Source organism: Mus musculus, chromosome X (assembly GCF_000001635.26).
Source record: "Mus musculus strain C57BL/6J chromosome X, GRCm38.p6 C57BL/6J".
In the NCBI taxonomy this organism is placed as follows: Eukaryota; Metazoa; Chordata; class Mammalia; order Rodentia; family Muridae; genus Mus; species Mus musculus.
In genome coordinates, this window is record NC_000086.7 from 84,959,269 (window position 1) to 84,974,523 (window position 15,255).

At 38.6% G+C, this 15,255-nt stretch overlaps 1 protein-coding gene across 10 annotated transcripts in view; it reads left to right on the plus strand.

The window, feature by feature from the left end:
- Nucleotides 1-15,255, plus strand: part of Dmd (dystrophin, muscular dystrophy) — a 2,390,387-nt gene that overhangs the window by 2,144,605 nt on the left and 230,527 nt on the right. The window lies entirely within an intron of this gene.

Here is a 15,255-nt window from a genome sequence, read left to right on the forward strand (position 1 = left end):
AATACAAAATAAGTATGACAAGGCTTACATTTTAACCATGATAATCCACAATTTTTTGACAAAGCATTTTTCAAACATAAACCATCCATATCAATTTAAAGAAAAGAGAGAAAAAGAAAAAAGAAAAAAGAAACTAAGTTTGCTAATGTGGAATATAATTTAGAATTCATCAGTGAACATTGAAACAAAAATCAAATATTTATTTTAGTGTGTACATCTTTACCAAATTTGCTTTGGATTCCTACGCAATATTAATGTGAAATGATAAAAGACAGTTTATTTCCATAGCTGATAGCAAAATCAGGATGCCAAAAGTAAGATCTCTCTCCTTTCCTCTTTTACTATTCGGAGTACTTCATAGTTGTTTTTTGAAAAGTCAGAAAATGGCTGGAAAAAGAAGGTGGATTATGTCTTTGCATTGCTCACTGGGCTCATGCTTTGTTGGTCAATACTGGGAGTCTGGTTCCTTTTCCTAATTACTAGAATTCCTAACAGTAATGACAGGTTACTTCTTGAGCTAAATATCCTGATAGCTCATGACATTAGTAATAAGATTAAAGCAAAAATATATAAACTATGCCATGCAAGTGACAACAGGATTCTCACAACAGCCCTACAAAATTAAATATATGATTGTTAAAAAAAAAAAAAGCCTGGGCAGTATATTAACATGTGCAGGTTCTTATTTGTAAACAGGATGGATGATCAGCTGTATAGAAGGGGCTTACCGTGACTAGTTAGTGGGTCTCAAAAGCTTCAGCACTCCATACTAGTGGGAAAAATCGCCAGTCCAGCACTCCATACTAGGGGAATAATCGCCACTCATCCTCAGATGCAAGCAGAGGGAATGACTAAACACATGGAAGGATGTTGGATTCTGTTTTTATGCTTTTGGGTCTAGCTAAAGCTTGACTGGAAAGTTCTGTCTGCTTCATGCTATGGGTTAGTAGGGTTTGTCTCCAGGCCGTGAATTCAGTTCAGATTATTTCTAAATATGTTAGGGATTGAGACCCAGGTTGAAGGAGCAGAATTCACTGCCTGGGGCATGTTTTCATAGCAGATTGCCAGCACACAAGAGAACAAACCTCTGTTCAGTCTACAGCACATCTCCTAAAGCAAGGGACAAGTGTGAAGCCACACTGTTCACCAGGAAAAGACTGTGGCTAGAGTATGCAGATTTAATTCTTTTACAATGGACTAAAAATTGGACACAAATTAAGACCATCCCATTAGCTGATTTTCTTTAATTACTTTCATACCCTTGACTCTTTCTCAGTCTTCTTATCTTGGTTCTAGATGGATATATCCATCACCTGTAGTCATTTGGTTTTTAATATCTGAGCTGCTCCCCACTGTCTCAGGTTTCCAGTTTGACTTTCCTTGAAATTTCCCTGGTGCCTAATACAATAACACTCGCACAGAGAGCATTCAGCAAATGGTGTTGACTGCCTGCCGTCTTTTAAAAGCACATCTGGATCGACTCTAAAGGCACCTGGCAATATTACACTGACTTGTTAGTAACCTGACTTAACCCAGATGGCCCAAAGATTGTAAGCACTGTTACCTGATAATGTCGTCATCTGGCTCTCTTCAAATTTATTCAGAAATACTATGAGCAGAAGTTGGACACCACTCTTTTCCTACACATACATACACACCTATATTTATGGACCTCGATTTCTTTTTTACTTTCTGAATGACCACAGTGAGGGTTTAGATGTTGTTCTGTGTGTCTGTCTGAAAGAGCCTTTCTTTCATGAATCATGCCAGGTAATATTACTTATTAGACTTGGCGGGACTCTGCAGCCGGCACCACTGGATAATAGATAGTGTTATCTCAGCAACTCAGTCACCCTGCCAAGTAGTTTAGCATGAACTCTTGACTCCCCAGATCAAATATAAGCCTGATACGCTAAATGACTTGGCTATTTCCTGACAAATCCCATGGTGCGCTGTTCTGTTCACCGTGTGTGATGGTCTCAGAGCTCAGTGTTATCTGCCTGACAGCTCATATAATATTTACAGGTTGTTATTCGTGAGGAATTTTAGTTAGCCATAAAGATTTTCACAGCTATGGCAGACATTAGAGGTCTCATTCATCACTCTTGTGACCTTCCCCTCTGGAATGTAGCCCATCTGTCTCTGCTATTGAAATCTTTATGGAAAATCAGCCCATCTTTGAAAAGTTCAGTAAGTGATCCTAAACTTTTCATTGAATCTTTACTTTTGATATATGACACAGACATATGAAGCACTATGCTGATTTTAATTTAATGTTTTGAAAAGCGTTAAATTTAACTCTCCCTTTCAGATAAGTGACAGAAAACTTTCAGAAACTATATGCATCACATCAAATGAAAATAGAAGCCATACAGAAAGCAATTGCAAGCAGAAATGATACATAGACATACTTGCAGCTTAATAACTACCTGAAGACTTAAACAGTAGATTGCAGTCTTGATGATGGCTTCAGAAAGTTAAAATAGTAGAAATAAGTCCTTCGTGTAATCATATATCACAGAGATGGCCTCATCTGAAACTTCAGTAAAGGCATGGGCTGAACAGGCGATTTTGCAGAGCTGTGCAGTAGGGATAACCTACTGTCTAACACTGTCCCTCTTTACTTATCACTTCCTTTGCGTCAAATGCAACTTTCCAATGCTTGATCAGGGACTAGTCTAGCTACTTCCCCTTGGAATTCTTCCTTGTCAGCCCCAGTGCTATGCCTCTACCTTCACCCCTTTCTATCTGCCCTAGTCGTGTACCCTATGCTCAAAGCACCAAATGCCTCTTCTAAAACTTTGGCCCATTGGAATCACTGTTACTCACATTCACAAGCTAGGATTTCCTTATGGTTAACTCTACCTAATTCAAGTGTCTGTGTTGTATTTTGGTTGTGGTTCACTTGCCACCAAAGTGTATGAATATAATGTTCACATCTTCTCCAGTGATGGACAGTCTACTCATACTTTTATCTTTATTCTTTTTAACCAGTCTCAAAGTTTTAAGAGCACTGTAGAAACTACTATACACTGTATGCCTCTATGGTTCATTTATCTAAGACAACGGAATCATTGTACCCATTAAATATCAACACTCCATTTCCTCCTCCACTATGACTTGGCTAACACCACTTTATTTTGTTTCTGTAAGATTACTTATCATTGGCAAACCACCCTAAACAGCCTAATCTTGTCTATGATGCTCTTTGCTATCAGGTACCTTATAAAGGTAGAGTGGTGCAATATTTGATCTTTTATTTGAGGACACATCTTCAAATTCTATCCACACTATCATAAATGATAGATTTTCATTCATTTATATTTGAGTGTTTTATGAGGCAGGGTCCTACTCGACAGCCCAGGCTCTCCACAAACTCTTAAGCTTCTTGCCTCAGACTCCTAAGTGATGGGATTATAAATATATACACTATCAAACCCAATGATTTTCATCTGTGTTTGTTTGTTTGTTTGTTTGTTTGTTTGTTTTTGTCACCTTCATAAAATCTGGGGCCATCTGGAAAGAAGGAACCTTAAGAGAAAATGCCTCCATATGATTGACCTGTATACAAATCTGTGGGAGAAATTTTATTGATTTATGATTATTGTGAGAGGGCTTAGTACACTTTGAATTATCCCATACCTTAGCACATGGTCCTGGATTGGACAGGAAAGCAAGCTAAGCAAGCCATAAAGGGCAATCCAGTAAGCAACATTCCTCTAGGACCTATCTCTTCTTCAGCTCCTGCCTCCAGATTCCCTTCATAGTGGAGTGTGACTTGAGATCTCTAAGCTGAAATAAATCTTTTCTTCCCTAAGTTACCATAGATCATGGTGTTTCGTCATGGCAATAGAAACCAAACTAAGATACAACTTCTTTTAAATCTAAATAATATTCCATCATATGGCAATGTGTTGTGTACTTACAATTCTCTTTTACAACCTCCCTTAAAGAAATCAACCACTTTCATAGCTTCAATCATTATTCTAACACATATAATCATCTCCCACTTGAGTTTCGAAGAAAATATCCATCTTCTAAATATTTAACATAATTATATCATTCATTGAAACTTTTATCCTAATTTAATTTTCTGCCAATGAACACTCTTTAATTGCCTAGTAACTAATTCTTAAAATCATCTGTAATTTCTCACTACTTGTATGAATCACGTATGAGGTACCTCTCCACTCCACTCTATTACCTTTGGTCTCAGTATATGATGTTAACAAAAACAAAACTCTAATTTGACAACAATCTAAACATCCTAACTCCTAATTACGATGAATCCTTTATTACAGAAGAGTCTGTATAAAATGGACTTATGCCCTTCTATTTTGTAATTATATGAGTTATTTCACAACAGGCAACCTTACAGATGCGGAAAGTAGACTGGGGAGCCACAGTATGTGGCTAGGAGGAAATTAAAAGATATGCTTCAGTGGGTACAAAATTTCACTAACTTGAGATTAATTAATATAAGGATATTCTGTACAAAAGTGTCTATAGTTGCTATTGTAGTATTGTGTTCTATAGAGTGTTTACTACACAAAATATAGGCTGATGATTTTATCATTAATGCCGATGAAAGATCTGTTGTACAGATGCAATTTCTTTGTAAAGACAGAGATGTAAAACGAAAAGCCATAAGCTCAGGAAGCTGGGTAGGATTCAATTGCACTTTTCTTTGTTATATTTGACACTGCATGTGGCACATTGAGAATAGTTAGCAAGGGCTGGAAAGATGGCTTGGTGGTTAAAAGCACAAACTACTCTTCTAGAGGAGCAGAGTTCCATTTCCCAGCAATGATATAGACGCTCACAACCAAGTGACTCTACTTCCAGTTGATCCAGTTCCCTCTTCTGCTTTCTGTGAGACTGCACGTGCGCGCGTCTCTCTCTCTCACTTTCTCTCTCTCTCTCTCTCTCTCTCTCTCTCTCTCTCTCACTCACTCACACACACACACACATACACACGCAGAGGCATTCACACAAACATGATTAAATATATCTTTCAAAGCCAGTAGTTAGCAGTGGATTCAAGATCTGATGACACCTACTTTCTAACTGTGGCAAGGAGATTTACTCTATAACTATTCAGATAACATCTTATAAATATGAGATTACAAACATCATTTGTAAAATGATTAACATTTGCAAAGTATTTCCATATTGTCTGACATTTTATATCCTGAAATGTTATAAAAAGGAGATATAGCTTTTCCCATTCTACATATTCAGAAGGAGAAAGAAATAAGGCTCAAAGGTAATGAAGTGTGGCGATAGCCTCAGGAATAAAATCTACTTTTTCAGAATTTATGCTCTGGAAATTCCACATGACCTCAAAACTCAGGACCAGACATTGGAATAAAAAGTTGAGTAGCCTATGTTCCTTTTGACATTCAAGGAGTTTATAATATTTGAGGAGAAAAGGGACATGTGAGAGACATAGATCCTCAGCCCACTGTACTAAATGTCATATCTATTCGAAGTATACCAATAGATAGCATTGACCTAACAAATATTTTTTTTCTCTTTCCACACAAATCAATAAAGAATTCTGATGGTCATGTCATGTATATAAATCGCCCTTCTAATGTCTGTCCTAGTTAGGGTTATCATTATGATAAACACCAGGACTAAAAGCAACTTGGGGAAGACAGGGTTGATTCGGTTTATGTAATCACACCACTGTTAGTCATTTTTAGGACAGGAACTCAAACAGGGCAGGAACCTTAGGACAAGACCTGATGCAGAGGCCATGAAGGGGAGCCACTTACTAGCTTGCTGCTCCTGGCTTGTTCAGCCAGCTTTTTATAGAACCCAGGACCACCATCCCATGGATAACACCATCCACAATGGGCTGGGTCCTCCCCCATCAATCACTAATTTTTAAAATCCCCTACAGGCTTACCTACAGCCTGATCTTATGAAGGGATTTTCTCAATTAAGGCTTCCTCTTCTCCAATGATTCTAGCTTATGTCATTGGCATGAAACTATCCAGCACAATGTTCACAGCCTTTAAGTAAATAAATATACTTCTAGGACTTTTTGTTAAGAAAAAGTTAACAAAAATATATGTAAAGGTTTATCTTAAAATGGTCATTGTGGCCTTTCATTTTAAAACTCAAAACAATCTAAATATTCTTAAAGAGGAATTCCCTCTATAAATTGTGGTGTATCCACTAATGTGGATTACATACATTAATGTCATTTCATTCCTACTATAAACAAGGTATAGTGCTGAAAGTCTCTAGTCTTGGGAGTTTCAAACAGGATTGATGTAAATTTGAGGACAGACAGGGCTACAGAGCAAGAACCTGGCTCAAAAAAATGTTTGTTTTAACTTGGGAAACATATCATTAACATTCACTTTAAAGAAATGTAAAGCCATAGTTACGTCAAAACGTGCACACAGATGTTGGTACAAGATTTGTTTATGTTTACAAACATTGAAAAGTAATCTAAATGTCAGATTCAACAGCTAAGTGATATATCCGTTATCTATACATAGTGAAATATTATTTATCATTTAAAAGGAACAAATTGTTGATACATAAATTGATACAGATGAATCTCCAATACAAAGTGACAGGGACAGAGCATACTATCTGCTGTACCACATGGTTTGGGTTGTTGTTGTTGTTATTGCTGTTGTTCATTTGATTGGTTGGGTGGTTTTGCAGGAAGGAGTTGTAATATAGTTGTCCCTTTCAGTGCTGAACATTCTGCATGAGATTTTTTTTTTATCACACTACTTGGAATAGTATAAAATGTAAAAGTATATATTATTTATTTCTGAAATTTTGCACTCAATGTTTTTGGACCACAGTTAAATATGAGTTACAGAAATCAAATAATGGAAAGCAAAAACTGTAGATTAAGGGTGTGATGGGGGTGAAGGGACCAAAATATACTAAGGAGGAGGTTGAGAATAATAGAAATAACCATCTTTGTCACTGCACTGTGGCTCCAAATGCATGAACAGGCAGTGTCATATAAGAAGGCTTTGGGAAAGAGGTATGAGGTGAAGGAGAAATAATTAAACAAAAACAAAAACAAAAACAAAAACAAAAACAAAAACAAAAAAACTCCTTGGATACAAAGGTTAAAAAAATATATAGAAAATATATTTAATTAAAGAAAACAGGGACCCCTTAGTGAGCATTTCGGTGAATAACAAAAGGAAAAAAATAAGTCCCGTGCTGAAGATAAAAGGAAAGCAAATGAATGGAACTGGACAAACTACTATATATAACAGGGGATAGTTTTAAGATTTTTTAACATCTAGAGTCCTATCCTATTTGTGTTGTCCATAGACTCATAGATAAAGGGCCATTCAGGGGAGCATGGCAGACCTACTGAGGGGTCACAGCCTTAATAAAAACTGATTCTCGCTCCTGCATCTGCCATCAGCTGTCAATAGCTCCTCAGTTAGGGGTGAGAGCTTGTGAGCTCCTCCTCTCCACACTGCAATGTTGTCTGGCTTGATCTCTTGTTTTGTTTTCTTTTGTTTTGTTTTCTTTTGTTTTGTTTTGTTTTGTTTTGTTTTAAAACTTTTAATTAATTCTTTGGGAGTTTCACATCATTCTTCTCAGTCCCACTCAGCTCCCCCTCCAAATAGAAAACAGGAGAGAGAGAGAGAGAGAGAGAGAGAGAGAGAGAGAGAGAGAGACAGAGACAGAGACAGAGACAGAGAGACAGAGAGAGACAGAGAGAGAGAGAACATCTCACCACAGAAGCTGTAGTATGTCACAGTGTGTCCCACAGGATACCCCTGTGTCCACACATCATCAATTAGAAATGTTCATTACAATAAGTCATTGGTTTGGTTCAAGATCTCTGACTTCTGTGGCACCATCAATATTGAGTCCTCACTGGGACTTCTCCTAGCTTTATCCCCCTGTTCTTCCCCTGTGTCATGGAGATCCTTCAGCTTTGGATCAGCAGAACTGACCCTTTCTCACTTCCCAACCATTCCCAGATGATATAGATTTTTGGGGTGGGCCATCTCAGAGCCCTGAAATCTAGGCCTGGGTGGTAGCAGAGCTGGTCATCAGGGTCAGTTCCACTCTGCTGCCTGGACAAGGTGGAGGGCCCATGAGTATCATATTCAGTGATGGACAGGACCAGTTCTGTATAACCCCTGGACATCTACATGGCCCCTTGGCAGCTTCCCCAACCAGGGACATCCCCATGTTCTCTAGTGGTAATGAGCCACAGACATCCACACAAACAACTGCCACTGCATAGCCACAGACTCAGACATAGTTCTCAGTGGCAGCTTGGGCTGGGACCTCACCATGGCCCGAAGTGGCTGGTCTGGCAACTCACATCAGGCTACTCCTCTCTACCGTCAAGTCTCCCGTTCCACCTCTCCTCACAATGTTCAAGATGCTTTACTTCTTTTTCTCTCCCATCTGACCACCACATACTTGCACATTGTGGTGGCTCCATCTGCAGGTTGGCCATGTAGCTGGCAGTCCCCTGGATATGTTATTCATTATTATATATTATACTGTATCACATTACTATATTTAGAACATGTTTTCTTTTTTATTATTTTTTTCTTTTTTCTTTTTTACACTCCAGAATTTATTCCCCTCCTGGTCCACCCTCTGACTGTTCCACATTCCATACCTCCTCCCAGGCCCCTGTCTCCAACAGGATGTCTCCACCCCCCACCCCCACCCCACCGACCTCTAAACTCCCTGGGGCCTCCAGTCTCTTGAGGGTTAGGTGCATCTTCTCTGAATGAACCCAGACCCAGGTGTATATGTGTTGGAACCCTCATATCAGCTGGTATATGCTGCCTCGTTGTTGGTCCAGTGGCTGAGAGATCTCAGGGATCCAGGTTAATTGAGACTGCTGACCCTCCTACAGGGTCGCCCTCCTCCTCAGCTTCTTCCAGCTTTTCCCTAATTCAACCACAGGTATCAGCAGCTTCTATTCATTGGTTGGGTGTAAATATCTGCATCTGACTCTTTCAGCTGCTTGTTGGGTCTTTTGGATGGCAGTCATGATAGGTCCATTTTTGTGTGCTCTATAGCCTCAGTAGTAGTGTCAGGCCTTGGGACCCCCCCCTTGAGCTGGATCCTAATTGGGCCTTCTTTCCCTCAGGCTCTTCTCCATTTCCATCCCTGCAGTTCTTTCAGACAGCAACAATTCTGGGTCAGACTTTTGACTGTGGAATAGCAACCCCATCCCTCACTTGAAGCCCTGTCTTCCTGCTGGAGGTGGGCTCTACAAGTTCCCTCTCCTCACCTAGGCTCCCTCCCTTTGAGTCCTGAGTGTCTCTCACCTCCCAGGTCTCTGGTGCATTCTAGATGGTGCCCCCCAACCTCCTATCTCCCAAGGTTGCCTGTTTCCATTCTTTCTGCTGGCCCTCAGGGCTTCAGTCCTTTTCCCTCACTCAATGCCAGATCAGGTTTCCCTCTTCCCCCACTCCCCTTTGCCTTCCAGATCCTTCCCACCCCTCCCATTGTGGTGGCTTTCTTCTCCCTCCCAAGAGCACACACACACACACAAAACAAAAACAAAAACAAAAACAAAACCCTTCTTTGATGAGGATCAGAGCAGTACTAATAGATGTAGAAATAGAAATTTAGAAGGCAGTTTGATATTAAGTCCATGGAGCAAAACAATAATACTAGTACTTCTAGTATTAATAGTATTTCTAAGACATATGAACTTCCTAGTTCGTAGTTACTTTCAGTTATGTTAGTTACTTTTCTGTTACTGTGATAAAACACTCTGCCCAAACCAACTTACAAAAGAAAGTTTTCAATTTGGTTTATGATTCTGCAATAGCAGAGTGAAGACATGGTGGTAGGAACAGCTGAGAGCTCATATCTCAAACCACAAGCAGGAGGAGAAGAACAAATGTACAGGGCCTGTGACGTTTGAAACCTCAGAACCCACCTCCATTGACATATATTCTCCAACAAAGCCAGACCTCTTTTTTTTTGTTGTTTGTTTGGTTTGGTTTGTTTTTTGGGTTTTTTTTTTCAGTCTTTTTTATTAGATATTTTCTTCATTTACATTTCAAATGCTATCCCCAAAACCCCCTATAGCCTCCCCCTGCCCTACTCCCCAACCCACCCACTCTTGCTTCCTGGCCCTGGCATTCCCTTATACTGGGGCATATGATCTTCGCAAGATCAAGAGCTTCTCCTCCCATTGATAACTGACTAGGCCATCCTCTGCTATATATGCAACTAGAGACACGAGCTCTGGGGGTACTGGTTAGTTCATATTGTTGTTCCACCTATAGGGTTGCAGACACCTTCAGCTCCTTGGGTACTTTCTCTAGCTCCTTCATTAGGGTCCCTGTGTTCCATCCAATAGATGACTGTGAGCATCCACTTCTGTATTTGCCAGGCACTGGTATAGCCTCACAAGAGAGAGCTATATCAGAGTCCTGACAGTTCCACCAATTAGAGGTCTAAGTGTTCAAACATGAATCTATGGCAGCCATTTTCATTCAAACTACCATACCAAGCATGAATTCTTGGCCAGATTTATATTTCCAGGCATGGGCTTCTAGTGGAGTAGACCTTAAATACATTCAGAAAGGGATTTGCTATGCTTTATAACATCCATGCTACTATTATACATGTGGGTATATTTCCCACATTAAATAGCATGTAATCCAGAGTACAGAAAAGGGACTTTCCTTTCTCCCTCATGAATTTGGTTTGAATAGCATTCCAAAATTATGATCTTTTACTTATTTAGGAAAGTATCCTTAAATATGTCATTTTATATGGCCTTCATGGTTTCATCATCTGAAAATGAAAATAATACCTACACAACAGTTTGCTGAATATCCAATGAGCTAGTTTAGGTTGTTTATCAAGCATATAAGACAATTTCATTAACTCATATTCCTCCCCTGTATCAAGCATTCCCTACAGAAGCACATTGCTCTGGAGGGCAAAAATTGCTTCTAAGGAATGAGAAAAATGTCATAAATACCTGTAATGCATCAATAGACATATATCATGTCTGTGGTATGTGGTATTAGTCCACTCTAGAGTAGTTAGAAAATAAAAATCTAGGAAGTATTGTGGGAAGAGAGTGGACAAAAGGTTAATAAATATTACTCATTCCATCAATGTAAAATGTACCCATAAAAGAACTACTAGAATTTACATACTTCTGAACAGCCAAGTACCAGTGACTCACTGATTGGCCTTTGAAGTCTTTCTCTTTACTTTTTTTTTCTTTTTTCCCCCTTTTCCTCCTTTATTTTTGGTGGCAGTGGGCAGTGAGTCCAACATGCTGCATGGACTAGACAAATGTCCTACCACTGAGTTATATTCCTGTCTCCCTAATGCCTTTCTTTTAACTTAGAAGTTGAATTTTCTGTTTTATCTCCAGTGAAAGCACCTCTCTTTTATGTTTCTCTTCTTTTTCCCACATTGCTTGGGCTTTGTTTTGACCCAACCATGTTATCTCAAGCTCCAAGAAAAGTCAAAAGGTTAACGATTGCATTTGAATTGGAATTCCAGAGAGTGTTCTTTGGCATGGTTCATAACATTAGCATTCTTTTTCATTTTCTAGCTAAGCCCCTCTGTCAATTAAAATATGTTTTTACACTGGGGTGCAACTTTTGGCACATTGTGTTCATAGTGCATCAAAAGATATCAAAATAGTGTGGCCCATGTATGTGGTGTTCAAATCACCTTGGGCACAATATTGAATAGTGGCACCTCGAGGGAGGAAAACATTTGAAGGTAGAATTGCTATTCTTTCTTGTTCTTAATAACATGCTGCATGTGTAACACAGGGAGAAATTCCGAGGTTGACTTTGAAATAAATAAATTCATGTGTAGTTTACTATTTAAATTCAGTAGACAATACCCCATGGTGCTGGTGCTGGATGATAATGAATGATTTTTTCCACTAGAAAATGTGGATTGCCAATCCCCAGCGGAATTACACATAGTAGTTATAGAAACATCTGTATAATAAAATGGTAAAGGACAGCCTGGTGTCTTATAAAAACTATTTGCCAATAAATCTGCTTCTGATGGACTACTAAAAATGGACACACCAAGCATAAAGTGTGTGTGTGTGTGTGTGTGTGTGTGTGTGTGTGTGTGTGTGTGTGTGTGTGTTTTATGCCAGCCAGCTTTGCAAAGGATGACAGACTTCCACTGGTGCACTGAGATAAGAAACAGCTGTTGTTGGCATCAGCAGTACTGCAAGAAATGAAATGATAATTCTGGGCGGGGGGGGGGGATACACATATGAGAGTTACCCCATTTTTGATTGAGGTTTGAATAGATGTGAGGCCAGAATCATCTGGTAGCTCTGAATGAAACTGCCAACATCCCTTTAACATTTTCTCTTCAGAGGAATGCCAAATCCAGTCCTATAGAAACATCATTCAACTACTACATCATTCAGCTACAGCAACCACTTCAGTCCAGTGGATGTGTTTCTAATGGTGATGGAGCAGAGAAGGAATGGGAGGAGGCTGTTGACTTGCTTTTAATTGCATAAAAAGCATTTTAGTGATTCAAACTACGACTGAAAAGTAGTTGCTCATAAACTATTAGTGAAAGTGGAAACACCCTTCATGGAAAAACAGTGCACTGAATCTCACCATAAGACCGATTCGATTTGTCCACATGAAAACAAAAGAATTTTGTATTGCTAATGTTTTAAGGAGAAACAATTAACAATGAATAAGTGTAAGGAGGAAATAGTAAGAAGTTCTTACTGGGGCTAGAGAGATGGATTAATATTTGAGAGCACAGATTTGAGTTCAATTTCCAGGACCCACATGTTAGCTCACAACTGTCTGTAATTCCAGTTGCAGGGACTACACATCTCTAGCATTCACAGGCATCAAGCATACACATGATACCACAACACTTTTTAAAAGTATTTCAATGTTCTTATTTAACGGGAATTTCTTATTTCTTTGAAAATTTTTTCCAATTATTAAATAAGCATATTTTAATAATTTCTCTGGCACATACATGATTCATTTTCATCTTAATGTTGAATAATGCAAAGTGAACCATAGACATTTTAGGTAGATCTGACTGTTAGCTCTGTGCATACCATAGATTCTTTTGCAGATTATGCAGCTGATAATTCCTTCTTCCTTTTGGTTTTTTGTTACCACGGCTTCTTATGTAGCCCAGGCTGGACTCCATCTTCACCTCTTTGGGTGGTGTAGCAAGTCACTTAGCCAAGCTGCATAGCACATACAACCATCTCCACCACATTCTCCTTGAAGAGATGCCAAAGAATAGTCTAGACAAACAAACAAGTTTCTGTGACACGAGGGCATACCTTGTCCTCAGAATCAGAAAGAATTTCTAATACGTTCAAACGATAACTAGGAAAAACAATTGAGAGAAATCATGGCGCCTTAATCCTCAGAGCCCTTTAAGGAGTAGTCTTTTTTTTTTTTTTTTTTTTTTTTTTTTGTCAGTGTAGCCGTTCATAGCCTTCCAGCCAGCAAGGGTGAGGCCACCAAACGCTCTCTAGAGTTCTGTTCCTCCTTATACACACATGGCACAATTTTCAAGAAGAGTCTTTAAGCAGCCAGGAGGTGGGATCACTACCTCTCCATTATACTTCCTACCAAAACAGGCTTGGGCTGGTAGAATCTTGTAACATCAGATTTTTCAGGTAGGGTGGAAAATCTAATCCATGGTTTGAAATCAGATATTATTTACAGTGAAAAGCATCAGGGTCAAAGAGCTGTATCCTAGATACGAAAAAAGCAGGGAGCAGGGCAAGAAGAGAGTTGATAAGAGTGGCAAAGACATGGTGGAAAGGCAAGAAGGGGAGGCACGGTGAAAAAAAGGAAAAACATACAAAGGACAGAGAGAAATGGAAGACTGGGGAGTACTTCAAAGCAGCAGCTAAATTTTTTTCTCTCTCTCCATTATGGATTTCTGTCTGCCAAAAGGATAAAAGCATAATTACCTGCTAAATACAAATCCATTTCTTATATCATTTAAATGACACATCTCCAAGGGACAAAGCCTGGTTAAAGGTTGGGTAATGCAATCCCTCTATTACACTATATAAAACAAAGAAGCTGGACTTTCATTACCCTTAAATTGTCTGGCATGGGGGAAGTTAACTTTTATTAGAAGCTGTTCTTTCATATTCTACAGTGTAGTCAAGGATATATTAGCTTTGACGTTTTCTTACATCTCAATACACTGTGAAGTGAATTTACTGTGAGACTAATTTAGAAGGGACATTTTCAGTGAAGAAAATAATAGCATCAGCTGTGCTTCCAATTATTAGTGGGATGAAGATTCAAGAAAAAAACACACACCCATAGAATTGCTAGATGTGAATAAGAATGCTTCTTACATTTCTATTTCAGATGCTGTTCCATGTTCTGTTTTTCTTTTTTTCTGTACTGAATATTGAACCCAGAATGTATATTTCTTGAAATTCCCATGTCTTAAAAGTTTATTGAGGAGGAAGTATACACAGGATTTTTTTTATCTTCAGGAAAAATTTTTGTACCTTTCAGGTACAAAAAAAGATACTTTTAGTGGATCAGCTTTAATAAAGGGGGAACCCCACAACTTAAGCATTAAAAAAAGTTGGAAAGCTAGTAATGAAGTAATGATACCACATACCTGTAACCTCAGCTCCTCAGGGAGCTAAAGAAAGGGCGATGATAAATTCAAGGTCAGCCTAAGATTACAGAGTGAAGCCTCACCTTAATTTTTTTAAATAAATGGGCAGTTTAAAGATAATTGGTTTGACTTATGTATAATAAAGTCATTAAATGACTTCCAAATGCAAACAGTATACATACCTGACAGACTGTACATAAAATTCTTTTATCCTTTACTATCATCAGGGTTCATTCTGTTGCCTTTGGTTGTCTCTTCCACTAATATGGTAAACAACTGCCATTTGGAAGTACCTAATTAAGCATGTAATTGGTAAATGAATTTGGATCCTCTTTAACCAAATAAAAATAAATATAACAGATTGATAAGCATGGTACCTTGATTTTAATGGGATAGAATTCAAATACAATGTATCACAAGAGGGTATTTCATATGATAAATGAATAAAATTCTGTCACTCAAATAATAAAGTATTGAAAAATCAATAACAAGAATTATTATAAGGCAAGCACTCAGTGGAGTAGAGCTGTCAGTTTTTCATCCTTTTGTACTTATTGTATAGGTTTAGCAGTAGAAAGATCCCCAGCCCTTTGCATTTATCTTTGGGCCTGGGTGAGTTCAATTTCA